This window comes from Platalea leucorodia (genome assembly GCF_965183815.1).
Source record: "Platalea leucorodia genome assembly, contig: HAP1_HAP1_SCAFFOLD_303, whole genome shotgun sequence".
NCBI classification, from domain to species: domain Eukaryota; kingdom Metazoa; phylum Chordata; class Aves; order Pelecaniformes; family Threskiornithidae; genus Platalea; species Platalea leucorodia.
The window spans coordinates 37,405-50,675 of NW_028121271.1; the positions used below are offsets into that span (position 1 = coordinate 37,405).

Below are 13,271 nucleotides of genomic sequence, written 5' to 3' on the forward strand. Positions count from 1 at the left end.
TCCTCAAAGGACATTTCTTCCAGCCCTTTCACCAGCTTTGGTGCCATCCTCTGGAGGCATTCAAGTACCTTACATCCTTCTTCAGTTGTGGGGCCCAGAACTGCACACAGTACTCCAAGTGAGTCTGCACCACTGCTAAATACAGCAGGATAATCCTCTGTCCTGGTTTCATCTGGGATAGAATTAATTTTCTTCCTAGTACTTGGTATAGTGCCGTGGTTTGGATTTAGGATGAGAATAATGGTGATAACACACTGAAGGTTTACTTGTTGCTAAGCAGTCTTTATCCTAGTCAAGGGTTTTACAGCTTCCCATGCTCTGCCTGGTGCACAAGAAGCTGGGAGGGAGCACAGCCAGGACAGCTGATCCAAACCGGCCAAAGGGATATTCCATACCGTATGACATTATGCTCAGTATATGTACTGGAGAGAGTTTGCCGGGGGGCAGCGATCGATGCTCGGGGACGGTCTGGGCATCGGACAGCAGGTGGTGATTGTGCATCACTTGTTTGGTATATTCTTTTTTTTATTAGTATTAGTATTAGTATTAGTATTAGTATTAGTATTAGTATTAGTATTAGTATTAGTATTAGTATTTCCCCTTCCTCTGCGATCATATTAAACTGTCTTTATCTCAACCCATGGGTTTTACTTTCTTTTTCTGATTCTCTCCCCCATCCCACTGTGGGAGGGAGGGTGAGCGAGTGGCTGGGTGGTGCTTAGTTGCCGACTGGGGTTAAACCACAACATCCCCTCTTTTGAGCCCCTCGTTATACTGCACCCCAGGGTGCGGTTTGCCCTCTTGGCTGCCAGGGCACACTGCTGACTCCTGTTGAGCCCCCTGCCAGCCAGCACCCCCAGATCCCTCTCTGCAGGGCTGCTCTCCAGCCACTCCTCTCCCAGTCTATACTTGTGCCCGGCCTTATTTCATCCGAGGTGCAGAATCCAGCATTTGTTCTTGCTGAACATGGTGAGAATTGCCTCCTCTGGGTCATGGATACAGCTGTCAGACTGCACAGGGCCCAGAAGTGTTCCCTGTGCTGCCCCATGATGCCCCAGTATGTCCCACTGGCCTTCAGGTACGGCATGACCCCTTCACCACTGCTCTCTCAGCCTGATCTTCCAACTGGTGTTTAAAACATCTGTTTGTGTGCCCTTCCAGAACGTAATGTCCTAACTTGGGTACAAGAATAGTGAGGGAGAACACGTCACAAATCTTGGTGAAGTTGAGGTGACCAACATCCACTATTGTCCCCTCAGGCACAAACGCAGTTACTGCATCATGAAGGCAGTCAGCCTGGTGAGGCATGCTTTACCCTTTGAAAGTCCATGCTGACTGCTTTTGGGCACATTCTTCTCTTTAAAGATCCCAGAAATATAACCCAAGAGATATCATAGAATCATAGAATCATTAACGTTGGAAAAGACCATTAAGATCATCGAGTCCAACCATTAACCTATCACTGCCAAGTCCACCACTAAACCATGTCCTCGAGCACCACGTCTACCCTTCTTTTAAATACCTCCAGGGATGGAGACTCAACCTCTTCCCTGGACAGCCTGTTCCAATGCCTGACTACCCTTTCGGTGAAGAAGTTTTTCCTAATATCCAACCTAAACTTCCCCTGGCACAGCTTGAGGGCGTTTCCTCTCATCCTATGGCTTGTTATTAGGGATAAGAGACCGACCCCCACCTCGCTACAACCTCCTTTCAGGTAGTTGTAGAGTGCAATAAGGTCTCCCCTCAGCCTCCTCTTCTCCAGACTAAACAACCCCCAGAAAGACCTCGATGTCTTTCTTTTAGTGAGGAGCCCAACACTGAACACAGGATTCGAGGTGCGGCCTCACCAATGCCAAGTACAGGGGCACTGTCACCTCCCTGCTCCTGCTGGCCACACTATTTCTGATACAAGCCAGGATGCCATTGGCCTTCTTGGCCACCTGAGAACACTGCTGGCTCATGTTCAGCCAGCTGTCAACCAACACCCCCAGGTCCTTTTCCGCCAGGCAGGTCTCCAGCCGCTCCTCCCCAAGCCTGTAGCGTTGCACGGGGTTGTTGTGACCCAAGTGCAGGACCCAGCACTGAACAGTTGGCCCTGGCTCAATGATCCAGCCTGTCCAGGTCCCTCTGCAGGTCTTTCCCTCCCTCCAGCAGATCAACACTTCGATCAATATATCGATAGATTACTCCTCACCAAAGTGAGCTTGTACAGCCTGGGGTTCCCTGGGTTGCTCCTTTGGCTTCTTTCAGAGATGGGTGCAACATTGCTTTGTCCTCACTCACAAGACACCTCTACCAATCCCATGACCTTTCCAAAGGGATATTCCACAGAAATATCAGTGTTCCCCTGTAACTTCATTACCACTATTCTGCCTGTTATGCACTGTATTTAATTTCTCTAATCGTTCGTGTGTTTTCATCTGTCCTGATACAATGACCACTTCTAAAGTCATCTTACCAGTAGACTGTCTAGACAAAGGCCCTTTCCATTATTCTCCAGTTTTCTCCTCCCCTTACTCTTTGTTCATTCAGATACCTCTCACGTATGCTGCTGCTTTGGGTTTCAGGGAGTTAAAGCTTTCATGTCTTTCAGTAGGACAATTGCCTTTGTAGCAAACTCTTCTCTTATGTTCATCTCTACCTTTCTGTAGCTATCTATGTAAAACATTTCTCATAAGATTATCCCTTGTCGAAAGGCAACCTCATTAAAGGTAGCTTGTCAGTAGCATATGCTTGAGGAGTGTATTGTATTGTTTCTGAAACTTTATCATGCTTTACTTTTCTTTGCTTGCAAACACGAAGAATCCTTCTGTGCCTGTGTGCAGCCAGTTGTCTAAGGAGATCAGGTGGGAGATGGTGCAATGGAGCTGTAACACCCAGTTGCAGACTTCAGTGGAGAAGTCTGATGTAAAGAAAAGTGATATTATTGCAGCCTTTAGTACTTAAAGTACCAAAGCTCAAAGCTCAAAGCTCAAGGACAATGCTCCTGGGAATCTGGGGAGGTCCCAGTTGACTGGAAGCTGACAAATGTTATCCCAACCTTCAAGAAGGGCAACAGGGATGACCCTGGTAGCTACAGGCCTGTCAGTCTCACCTCTGTGCCTGGCAAAATGAGGGAGAAAATTCTTCTGGGAGTTATTGAAAAACACCTGAAAGACAACACAGTCATTGGTCCCAGCCAGCACGGGTTCACGAGGAGAAAGCCCTGCTTGACAAACTTGATTTCCTTCTATGACAAGGTCACCCACCTAGCTGACCAAGGGAAGCCAGGCGATGTCATCGTTTTGGACTTCAGTAAAGCCTTTGATACTGTCTCTCACAGTATCCTCCTGGACAAAATGTCCAGCATACAGCTGGATAAACACCTAATGCAATGGGTGAGCAATTGGCTGATGGGTCGGGCTCAAAGGGTTATAGTAAATGGGGTTACATTGGGCTGGCGACCAGTCACTAGCGGGGTTCCCCAGGGATCCATGTTGGGGACAGTGCTCTTCACTATCTTCATAAATGACTTGGATGCAGGACTCAAAGGTTTGTTATCAAAGTTTGCCAATGACACAAAATTGGGAGGAGCCATTGACACTCTTGAGGGCAGAGAGGCCCTGCAGAGGGATCTAGACAAATTAGAGAGCTGGGCAATCCCCAACTGTATGAAGTTTAACAAGGGCAGGTGCTGCATTTTGCACCTGGATGTACATACAGACTGGGGAACGAGAGGCTGGAGAGCAGCCCCATGGAGAGGGATCTGGGGGTTCTGGTCAACGGCAAGTTGAACATGAGCCAATAGTGTGCCCTGGCAGCCAGGAGGGCCAACCGTGTCCTGGGGTGCATCAAGCACTGGATTACCAGCTGGTCGAGGGAGGAGATTGTCCTGCTCTGCTCTGCACTGGTGTGGCCTCACCTTGAGTACTGTGTGCAGTGTTGGGCGCCACAGTACAAAAAAAAATACAAAGCTACTGAAGAGTGTCCAGAGGAGAGCCACAAAGATGGTAAAGGGTTTAGAGGGGAAGGTGTATGAGGAGCGGCTGAAGCCACTTGGCCTGTTCAGCCTGGAGAAGAGGAGACTGAGGGGAGACCTCATCACGGTCTGCAGCTTCCTCACGAGGGAAGGAAGAGGGGCAGGTGCTGATCTCTTCTCCCTGACGACCAATGAAAGAACCCAAGGGAACAGCAGGAAGATATGCCGGGGAGGTTTAGGTTGGACATTAGGAAAAGGTTCTTCACCCAAAGGGTAGTGGAGCATTGGAAGAAGCTCCCCCGGGAGGTAGTCACGGCGCCAAGCCTGACAATATGCAGGTGAGTGCTACAGCTTTCTTTGCTGAGGTAAGATGATCTTTAAACGTCCCTTCCAACCCAAAGCATTCTATGATTTTATGACTCTATGATTCTATGAGAAGGTGAATTGAATCAGTTTGCAGAGGTGAAAGCCATCCAGCTGGCTTTAGATATTGCTGAAGGAGAAAAATGGCCAATGCTCTATCTCTATACTAACTCATGCATGGTGGCAAATGCTCTATGGGGGTGGTTACAGCAATGGAAGCAGAGTAACGAATAGTGCAGAGGCAAACCCATCTGGGCTGCTGCATTGTGGCAAGATATTGCTGCCTGGGTAGAAAACCTGTCTGTAAAAGCATGTCACGTAGATGCTCACATAGCCAAGAGTTGGGTCACTGAAGAACATCAAAACAACCAGCAGGTGGATCAGGCTGCTAAGATTGAAGTGGATCTGGACTGGCAACAGAAGGGTGAATTATTTCTAGCTCAGTGGGCCCATGACACCTCAGGCCATGAAGGAAGAGATGCAACATCTAGATGGGCCCATGACTGAGGGGTGAACTTGACCACGGACACTACTGCACAGGTTATCCATGGATGTGAAACATGCGCTGCAATCAAGCAAGCAAAGCAGTTCAAGCCTCCCTGGGATGGAGGACCATGGCTGAAATATAAATATTAGAGAGGCCTGGCAGATTGATGATATCACACTCCCACAAACCTGCCAAGGCAAGCGCCATGTGCTTACAATGATGGAAGCAACCACCGGATGGCTGGAGACATATACTGTGCCCCATGCCACTGCCCAGAACACTATCCTGGGCCTTGAAAAGCAAGTCCTATGGTGACATGGCACCCCAGAAAGAATGGAGTCAGACAACGGGACTCATTTCCGAAACAACCTCACAGACACCTGGGCCCAAGGGCACGGCATTGAGTGGATATATCACATCCCCTATCATGCACCAGCCTCTGGGAAAATCAAACAGTACAACAGAGTGTTAAAGACTACACCGAGAGCAATGGGTGCTGGGACGTTCAAACATTGGGACACACATTTAGCAAAGGCCACTTGGTTAGTGAACACTAGGGGATGTGGTGATCGAGCTGGCCCTGCACAGTCAAAACTTTTACGTACCGTAGAGGGGGATAAAGTCCCTCTAGCGCACATAAAAAATATGCTGAGGAAGACAGTCTGGGTTATTCCTGCCTTGGGTAAAGGCAAAACCATTCATGGGATTGCTTCTGCTCAAGGACCTGGGTGCACTTGGTGGGTGATGCAGGAGGATGGGGAAGTCCAATGCGTACCTCAAGGGGATTTGATTTTGGGTGAGAATAGCCAATGGTTTGAATTGGATGATGTTAATTGCTACGTAATACTTCTCACACTGCCCCAGCAGAGAGTACATTGGGAGGGGCACAGAAGCTGTGAGGGGACACAGCTGGGACAGCTGACCCCAGCTGACCAAAGGGGTATTCTGTACCATATGATGTCATGCTCAGCACATAAAGGTGGGGGAAAAGCTGGCTGAGGGTCCACTGCTCAGAAACTGGCTGGGCATTGGACAGCATCACTTCTTTTGTATATTCTTTTATCATTGTTATTCTTTTCCCTTTCTTTTCTATCCCATTAAATTGCCTTTATCTCAACCCACGAGTTTTACCTTTTGTTTTCGATTCTCTCCCCCATCCCACTGCAGGGGAGTGAGCGAACGGCTGTGCGGGGTTTAGCTGCCTCTCAGGTTTAACCAGAGAAGGCCTTGACACTGTGCAAACACGCTTCAGCAATAGCCAAAACACGGGTGTGTTATCAACGCTGGTTTAGGCACAAATGCAAAACATAGCACCATATGGGCTGCTCTGAAGGAAGTTAACTCCATCCCAGCCAGACCCAGTCCACTTGAAATGGGGGCCCCAAAATGGACACAGTTGCTTACAGGTGGCCTAACTAGTGAGGAGCAGGAGGAGACAATCTCTTCCCTCGCACTTTTGGCGAGGGTTCTCTTTATGCACTTCAGGACACTGCTGGCTGCCTTTGCTGCCAGGTCGCACTGGATCAAGCGGATAAATGCTGGATGGTGTTCTGTGTTTAATTTCTCTAATCTTTCCTGTATTTTCACCTGTCCGGATACAACAACCATTTCTAAAGTCATCTTTTCAGCAGGTTGTGCAGACAACGGCCCTTTTCCATTATTCTGCAGTTTTCTCCTGCCCTTACTCTTTGTTCATTCAGATCCTTCTCACCTATGCTGCTGCTTTGAGCTTCAGGGACTAAAAGCTTGCCTGTCCTTCAGTAGGACAAGTGTCTGTTTAGCCAATTCTTTAATTATGTTTATCTCTACCTTTCTGTAGCTATGTATCTAAAACATTTCTCATAAGATTATCCCTTGTAGAAAGGCAACCTCATTAGAGGTAGCTTGTATTTAGCATATGCTCGAGGAGTGTATTTTATTGTTTATGAAACTTTATCAAGTTTAATTTTCTTTGCTTGCCAACAGGAAGAATCCTTCTGTGCCTGTGTGCAGCCAGTTGTCTAAGGAGATCAGGTGGGAGATGGTGCAATGGAGCTGTAACATTCAGCTCCCAGAGGTCAGTGAAGTCTGATGTCAGGAAACTGATGTAAATCCCAGGTGGCCAATGAGGGAAATGGTGAGGTTGAGGAAGGGAGGAAGCAAGGGGCAAGGTTGTCACTACAGTGCCAGACCTCAAGGGACTGCTTTTCCTAGCTGTCCAGACCTCCTGAGGAGACCCTCTGCATCCATATCAATTGGAGAATGCTGCTATCACCTCTGCTCTCAAGTGAAATGAATAAAATATAACCTTTAAAAAAAGGATTTTGATTAGGTGCACTTGGAAATCTTCCTCCTTAACTACACTATGAAATGACTCTACAGTTAGCTGTACGAGTCTTGAAGAGTTGAAGAAAATCACAGGAAGAGAAATAGCTCGTTAGGGCTTTCTGTATTTTAATGAGCCCCCATGCTGTAGTTGGCCCTGTGTTCGTGAACCTCAGATTCTGAGAGGAGACTGAACAAACCTCTCAAGAAGTCAAAGGCAGAAGCAAAACCTTGAAGCATTGATTGACCCCACTGAGGGCTGTTCAGGATGAAGGCTAGGAATTAGAGTGAGTAGCAGGATGAGAGTAAGCGTTTAAGGTTTGGGGCTTTGGTTTAAAGGTAAGGTTTGAGGTTAGGGATTGGAGTAGTGGATTCCTGTCAGGGGGAAGGTGCCATTTAGGGGTAGGCGTAGGGTTAGGGCTTAAGCTTCCTGGTTAGAAAGAGGGTAGATGCCTATCATGAATGTTTTCTTAGTATCATGGTGGCATCAAAATTACGCAAACACATCTTTCCTCTTCAAAATCTTTCATCTCTATTGGCATGAAAAAGAGCTCTCTCATCTCCTCCAGGTCATTATAAACATGTGAAACAGGGTAGGTGGCGGGACAGACCCTTGCATGACCCTTCTAGCTAGATGCCTCCAGGCAGAGTACCACACATTGACCGCATCGCTCTGAGCCTGACCAGCCGTCTCGTTCTTTTCCTCTCTACTTATGCACCCATGCAGGCCATAATATCCTAACGTGGGCACAAGAATATTGTGAGGGATGATGCTGAACTCTTCACTGACTTGCAGGTTAAAAGACAGCCACTCTTCTCCCGCTGTCCAGCAATCCTGCCCTTTCATCCCGGAAAGCAAAGAGGGTGGCAAGACACAAGCTACCCTGGGGAAAACCAGTCACCTTCTTTTTCAGACACCCAGAAATGGGGTCTGAATGGACACACTCAGACACACTCACACACAGCCTTGAGTTTCCTTGGTCATCCCTTGGGCATTTTTGAAAGGTGCATGCAATGGTTGGGGGCTGCCAGTCATCAGGGAGTGCCCCCAGTCTCCATGACCTTATAAAGATGATGGAGAGTGTCATCGCTGTGAGACTGGCTTGCCCTCTCAGCTCCCTGGGATGCCAGCCCTCCTTTCCCGTAGACTGGCAAGGATTACATTTGCTCAAGTGCCCCCTGACTTGATCCACATCCACCACTGCTTGATCTCCTCCAGAGCCCCGCCCTGAGTCACAGAGGCCTGAGAGACCTTGCTGGGGAAGACTGAGGCAAAGAGGATAACAGAGACTCTCACATCTATCTACACCTGCTCTTAGAAAACTCAGCAGTAGCCACACAGTATCTTTGTTTCTTCTTTAACAGTTCCAGAAGTAGTAAACACGCAGATGGTGCCCTTGAATTGCCTTTCAAGGTTAGATCGAGTTGCGATCTGGACTATTGCTGAGCTTGGAGGATGCTGTCCTTGAAGACCAGCTGTACTGAGCTTTGCCACCATGTCACAGCTCTGTCTCCCACAGTATCGGCTCCAGCTCGTCCTGTCTGTGCCCCTGTCTGAGGGCACTGGTGCACATTTGTGCTGAAGCACCCCAGCTGTGGCAGCGGGCAAGCTCCTACTTGCCATAAGGAAACCTGTTACCCAGTGTCCAGGACCCTGTATGTGCAAAGGCTTTGCTTCAGAGCAGAGACACGGCATGGACAGAAGAATTCTGAATGTCTTTCTATTCCTAGGACCACAAACCCAGAATGAAATGCCTAAATTCACCCAACTGAAGACATTCCCCAGCTTGCAGAAATTAGATCCCTGCCTGTAACCTGCCAGGTGTCCTGTCTAATGATGGAACAACAAAAGGTGATTCTCATGGCCAACTCTTTTCCCAAGAGGAGAACTGCCACTGCTGGAAAGTAGTGCCTCTCCCCAGCTGAGGGAGGGAACATCAGTGATGCCTTCAGCCTGTTTCACAGCAGGTTCCCCTGGACCCCCAGGGACACGTGGAGGGAGCCCAGAGAGGCAGAGATAGTGTTGCCTTGGGCTGGTCCTCTGCTGCTGAGCTGGGCCGGGCTCCTGGGACAAAGGGAGCTTGTGGGAAGTGGGCAGTGCTGCAGAGAGACAGCTCTGCCCAGGAGCAGCAGCTCTGCAAAGTGCAGCAGGGCTGAGGACACTGCCTGCAGGCATGGAGGGGACATGAGTGAGGCGGAGACAAGTTAAAGGCAGGCATGAGTGGGAAGATGGCCAAGACCTCACTGAGGGAGAGATCTTCAAAGCCCTCTACATGGTAAGTCTCTGGACGCAGGGCAACGTACCTTGTGTTCCTGGAGGGATCTCCAAAAGCTGGCACATCCCACAGCCTATGGGATCTTTCAGGACTCTCACAGTTTCTCTAGTGTAGAGGAGGAGGATGTGCTCCAGAGCAGGGCTTCCCTGCTGCACCATCAGAGGGACAGGGCATGGCTGCTGCCTTCTCCCAGGGACAGACGCAAGGTGTGAATCTCGGCGTGCAGCCAGGGATGCCCAAGTCTGTCCTTCAGAGCAGGGTCCCTGCACCCCAGGGGGCTCTGTGCCAGGGCAGGGACTCTGCTGCCTGCCAGGGTCAGCACTCAGCCTGCCTACCCACGGCATTGTGGGGAGAAGCTGTGCATGGAGTGACCCCTGGCCAGGCAGGGTTCTTCTGCTGTTGAGAGGGTGCTGCATGGGACAACGCTGCTCTCAGATCCAGCTCATGCCCAGGTCATTTCCAAGGGGACTTTTCATGAGTACAGTCAGGGTTTCCTGCTTGAGTCTGTGCTTTCCTGAATCTATGCTTCCACTTTTCTCCAGCTTGGCTTGGTGGGACTGGAAACTCAGCTGTGCAGGTTAGAGAAGGGGCTGAGACTCCTAAACCATCACCCTGGGGTCTACTAGGAAGCTCAGCAAGTACCTTCACCCCCCACCAGCCTAGAGCTAAAACTGGTATCACCTTTCCAGTTTCATCAGGGTTTGTGTGACCTGCTCGTTGGCCCCTGCACACACACACAGAGGCTGCAGGGCAGAGCTGGGCACACAGGGGCTGGGATAGGGTCTGGGAGCACTGGCAGGGAAGAGATGTGGGGCCAGAGAAACAGATCCCAGCAGGGACAGCACAGGCAGTAGAGACATGGGCAGGGAGAGAGGGAAATGCTAAGGGAAACCCTGCTGCAGAGGAGATATGGGTGCCTGCCAGCCATGCCCTGCAGTACAGATGCCTTCCCTGAGCAACACCCTTCTTGTCTCCTCTCCCACCTAGCAAAGCCCTCAGCCAGCCCATGGCATCTAGGGTGTTAGTCACCTCCTCGTCCATCTGCCAGCAGGAGAGATCAAGTGCATTTCCCACTGACCAGGGGCTGAAGGTCATTGCCCTGCGTTATCAGCATCTGGGAAGGGCTCTGCAGTGCTGGGTAAGGGAAAGGCTTTCCTGAGTGTCCCTCTGCCTCTCCATTGCCTCCCTCAGCTGCTCTTGGTGTTGATGTCAGGACCTCTGAGAATAATAGTTTCAGCTGAGTCAGGCACGGATCTTGTGGGTCCTCCCATTCAGATGTGTTTAAGGCAAAGAGGTGTCCAGCTTTCCTCTAACCTGTGAAGCTCTGGGCAATGCAGTCTGTGAGGCTAGGAAATGAGCTGATTTTCCCTTAATCAGATGCCATCATTAGCACACTTGGCTATCTCCTTGGGGTGTCCTTCCAAACTGCCAGATGCCTTCCAGGATGCACAATGAGCCATGTGTGTCTTTGGCTAGAAATGGGGTGCTAAGACCTTGAGAAACGGGAAGACATTTAGTGGTCTGCAGTGGATGCCTTTGCTCTCAGCACTGTCTGGTGACTTTTCAGGAAAACGTGGGAGTGTGATCACCCTCCATCTCAGAAAGGTGCAAGCACTGGGCAGCTGGGAACAACACGGAGGGACAGACCAGCACCCCTCACTCTTCACTAAACCATAGGCAATCCTCTTGTCTTGTAGGACTCACTCTGTTGTCCCTGAGTGCAGCAGAAATGCTGAGGGTTTCTGACAAGCAAACACACTCCCCAGGGGAGAGTGAGGGGAGATGTAAAATTAACCTCTCAAACTGCCTTCTGCCATCCCCGTTGCTTAGCGCTGGCAGTGCAGATGCAGACAAGCTCTTCTGTTTTGGGAGCAGTTTCATCTGATAAAGTCAAAAACTAGCACTGGCTCCTGCCCCCACCGTTCCCATGAACTCACTGCTGTAGAGCAGGGCTGACTCCTCAGCCATCAGCGGGCACAGCACGCGCTCCTCACCACACACTGAACCAGCACCAACCAGAGTTCCAGCCACAGAGCTGAAGGAAGGTCTCCTAGAAAGGCAAAAGGGAGGGTGTGTGCAGCAGGGGAGGGTTTATGGGAAATGGCTTTGATTTTGCTCAGAGAAGTCTCCCGTATCGTCTCACCACCTTTTCCTCCTTAGACAGTGCTGCATGCCCAGAAGCAGTAAATGTCCAACGCCAGCTCCATCACTGAATTCCTCCTCCTGGCATTCGCACACACACGGGAGCTGCAGCTCGGGCACTTCTGGCTCTTCCTGGGCATCTACCTGGCTGCCCTCCTGGGCAATGGCCTCATCATCACCACCGTGGCCTGCGATCACTGCCTCCACACCCCCATGTACTTCCTCCTCCTCAACCTCGCCCTCCTTGACCTGGGCTCCATTTCCTCCACTGTCCCCAAAGCCATGGCCAATTCCCTGTGAGACACCAGGGCCATCTCCTACCAGGGATGTGCTGCACAGGTCTTTCTGTTTGTCTTTTTGATGTCAGCAGAGTTTTCTATTCTCACCGTCATGTCCTATGACCGCTATGTTGCCATCTGCAAACCCCTGCACTATGGGACCCTCCTGGGCAGCAGAGCTTGTGTCCACATGGCAGCAGCTGCCTGGGGCGGTGGGTTCCTCTATGCTGTGCTGCACACGGCCAATACATTTTCAATACCGCTCTGCCAAGGCAATGTTGTGGACCAGTTCTTCTGTGAAATCCCCCGGATCCTCAAGCTCTCCTGCTCCGACTCCTACCTCAGGGAAGTTGGGCTTATTGTGGTTAGTCTCTTAGCAGCATTTGCATGTTTTGTTTTCCTTGTGGTGTCCTATGTGCAGATCTTCAGGGCCGTGCTGAAGATCCCCTCTGAGCAGGGACGGCACAAGGCCTTTTCCACGTGCCTCCCTCACCTGGCTGTGGTCTCCCTGTTCATCAGCACTGCCATGTTTGCCTACCTGAAGCCCCTCTCTATCTCCTCCCCATTGCTGGATCTGGTGGTGGCAGTTCTGTACTCAGTGGTGCCTCCAGCAGTGAACCCCCTCATCTACAGCATGAGGAACAAGGAGCTCAAGGATGCAGTGTGGAAACTGATGACTGGATGCTTTTCTGAAGCAGTAAACTGTCCATTTTCTTATGCATATCGCTCATAGTGTAGTTCATTACAGGCTCAGCCTGTCTTCTGGAGGTTTTGGTGGTGGTGGTGGAGGGGTTTTTGCTCTGTTTTACATATGATAATGTCGTGCACAAAGAAATGTCATTCTTCATACCATTTCTAATTCCTTATCTACCTTTCTAGTGTTACCCAGAGAGCGTTGAAAAGACTGTTGAAATAAGAGCCATGTTCTCTGTGCATTTAAAAAAATAAAGGACCCTGCAGCGACTTCTTTATTTGAGATCCTTTTTCTGAGACTTCTTCTGGTGTCGCAGTGGCAGTGCCTCTGTGCAGAGGTGGAGGGGAAAAGAGTGCTGGCACAGCAGCACTGCCAGGGAGCACCAGCGCTCGGTGTTTCTGAAGCCGTTCTCTTTTAAATTCCACACTCTCTCTCTGAGCCCCTGCGTTGCTGTAAGGAAGGATTGCTCTTGCAGCTTGGTCACAGGCCTTTTGTGTGGCAGTCCTGTGATTGCATGCAGTGACAGGCAACGGGCACTTCTTTGGCAGAGCTAACCTAAGTCATTTGATATGGTCCCCCACAACATTCTTGCTGCTAAATTGGAGAGGTATGGGTTTGATGGATGGACAGTTAGATGGATAAGGAAATGGCTAGATGACCGCATGCAAATAGTTACAGTCAATGGCTCAATGCCCAAGTCGAAAACAATAACGAGGGGTGTCCCTCAAGGGTCCATACTGGGACCAGTACTATTTAGTATCTTCATCAA

At 50.0% G+C, this 13,271-nt stretch overlaps 1 pseudogene across 1 annotated transcript; it reads left to right on the forward strand.

The window, feature by feature from the left end:
- Positions 1-11,575: 11,575 nt before the first annotated feature.
- LOC309604017 (olfactory receptor 14A16-like) lies at positions 11,576-12,541 on the forward strand (annotated as a pseudogene). The gene has a single exon. The product of its transcript is annotated as an olfactory receptor 14A16-like (transcript).
- Positions 12,542-13,271: the final 730 nt, after the last annotated feature.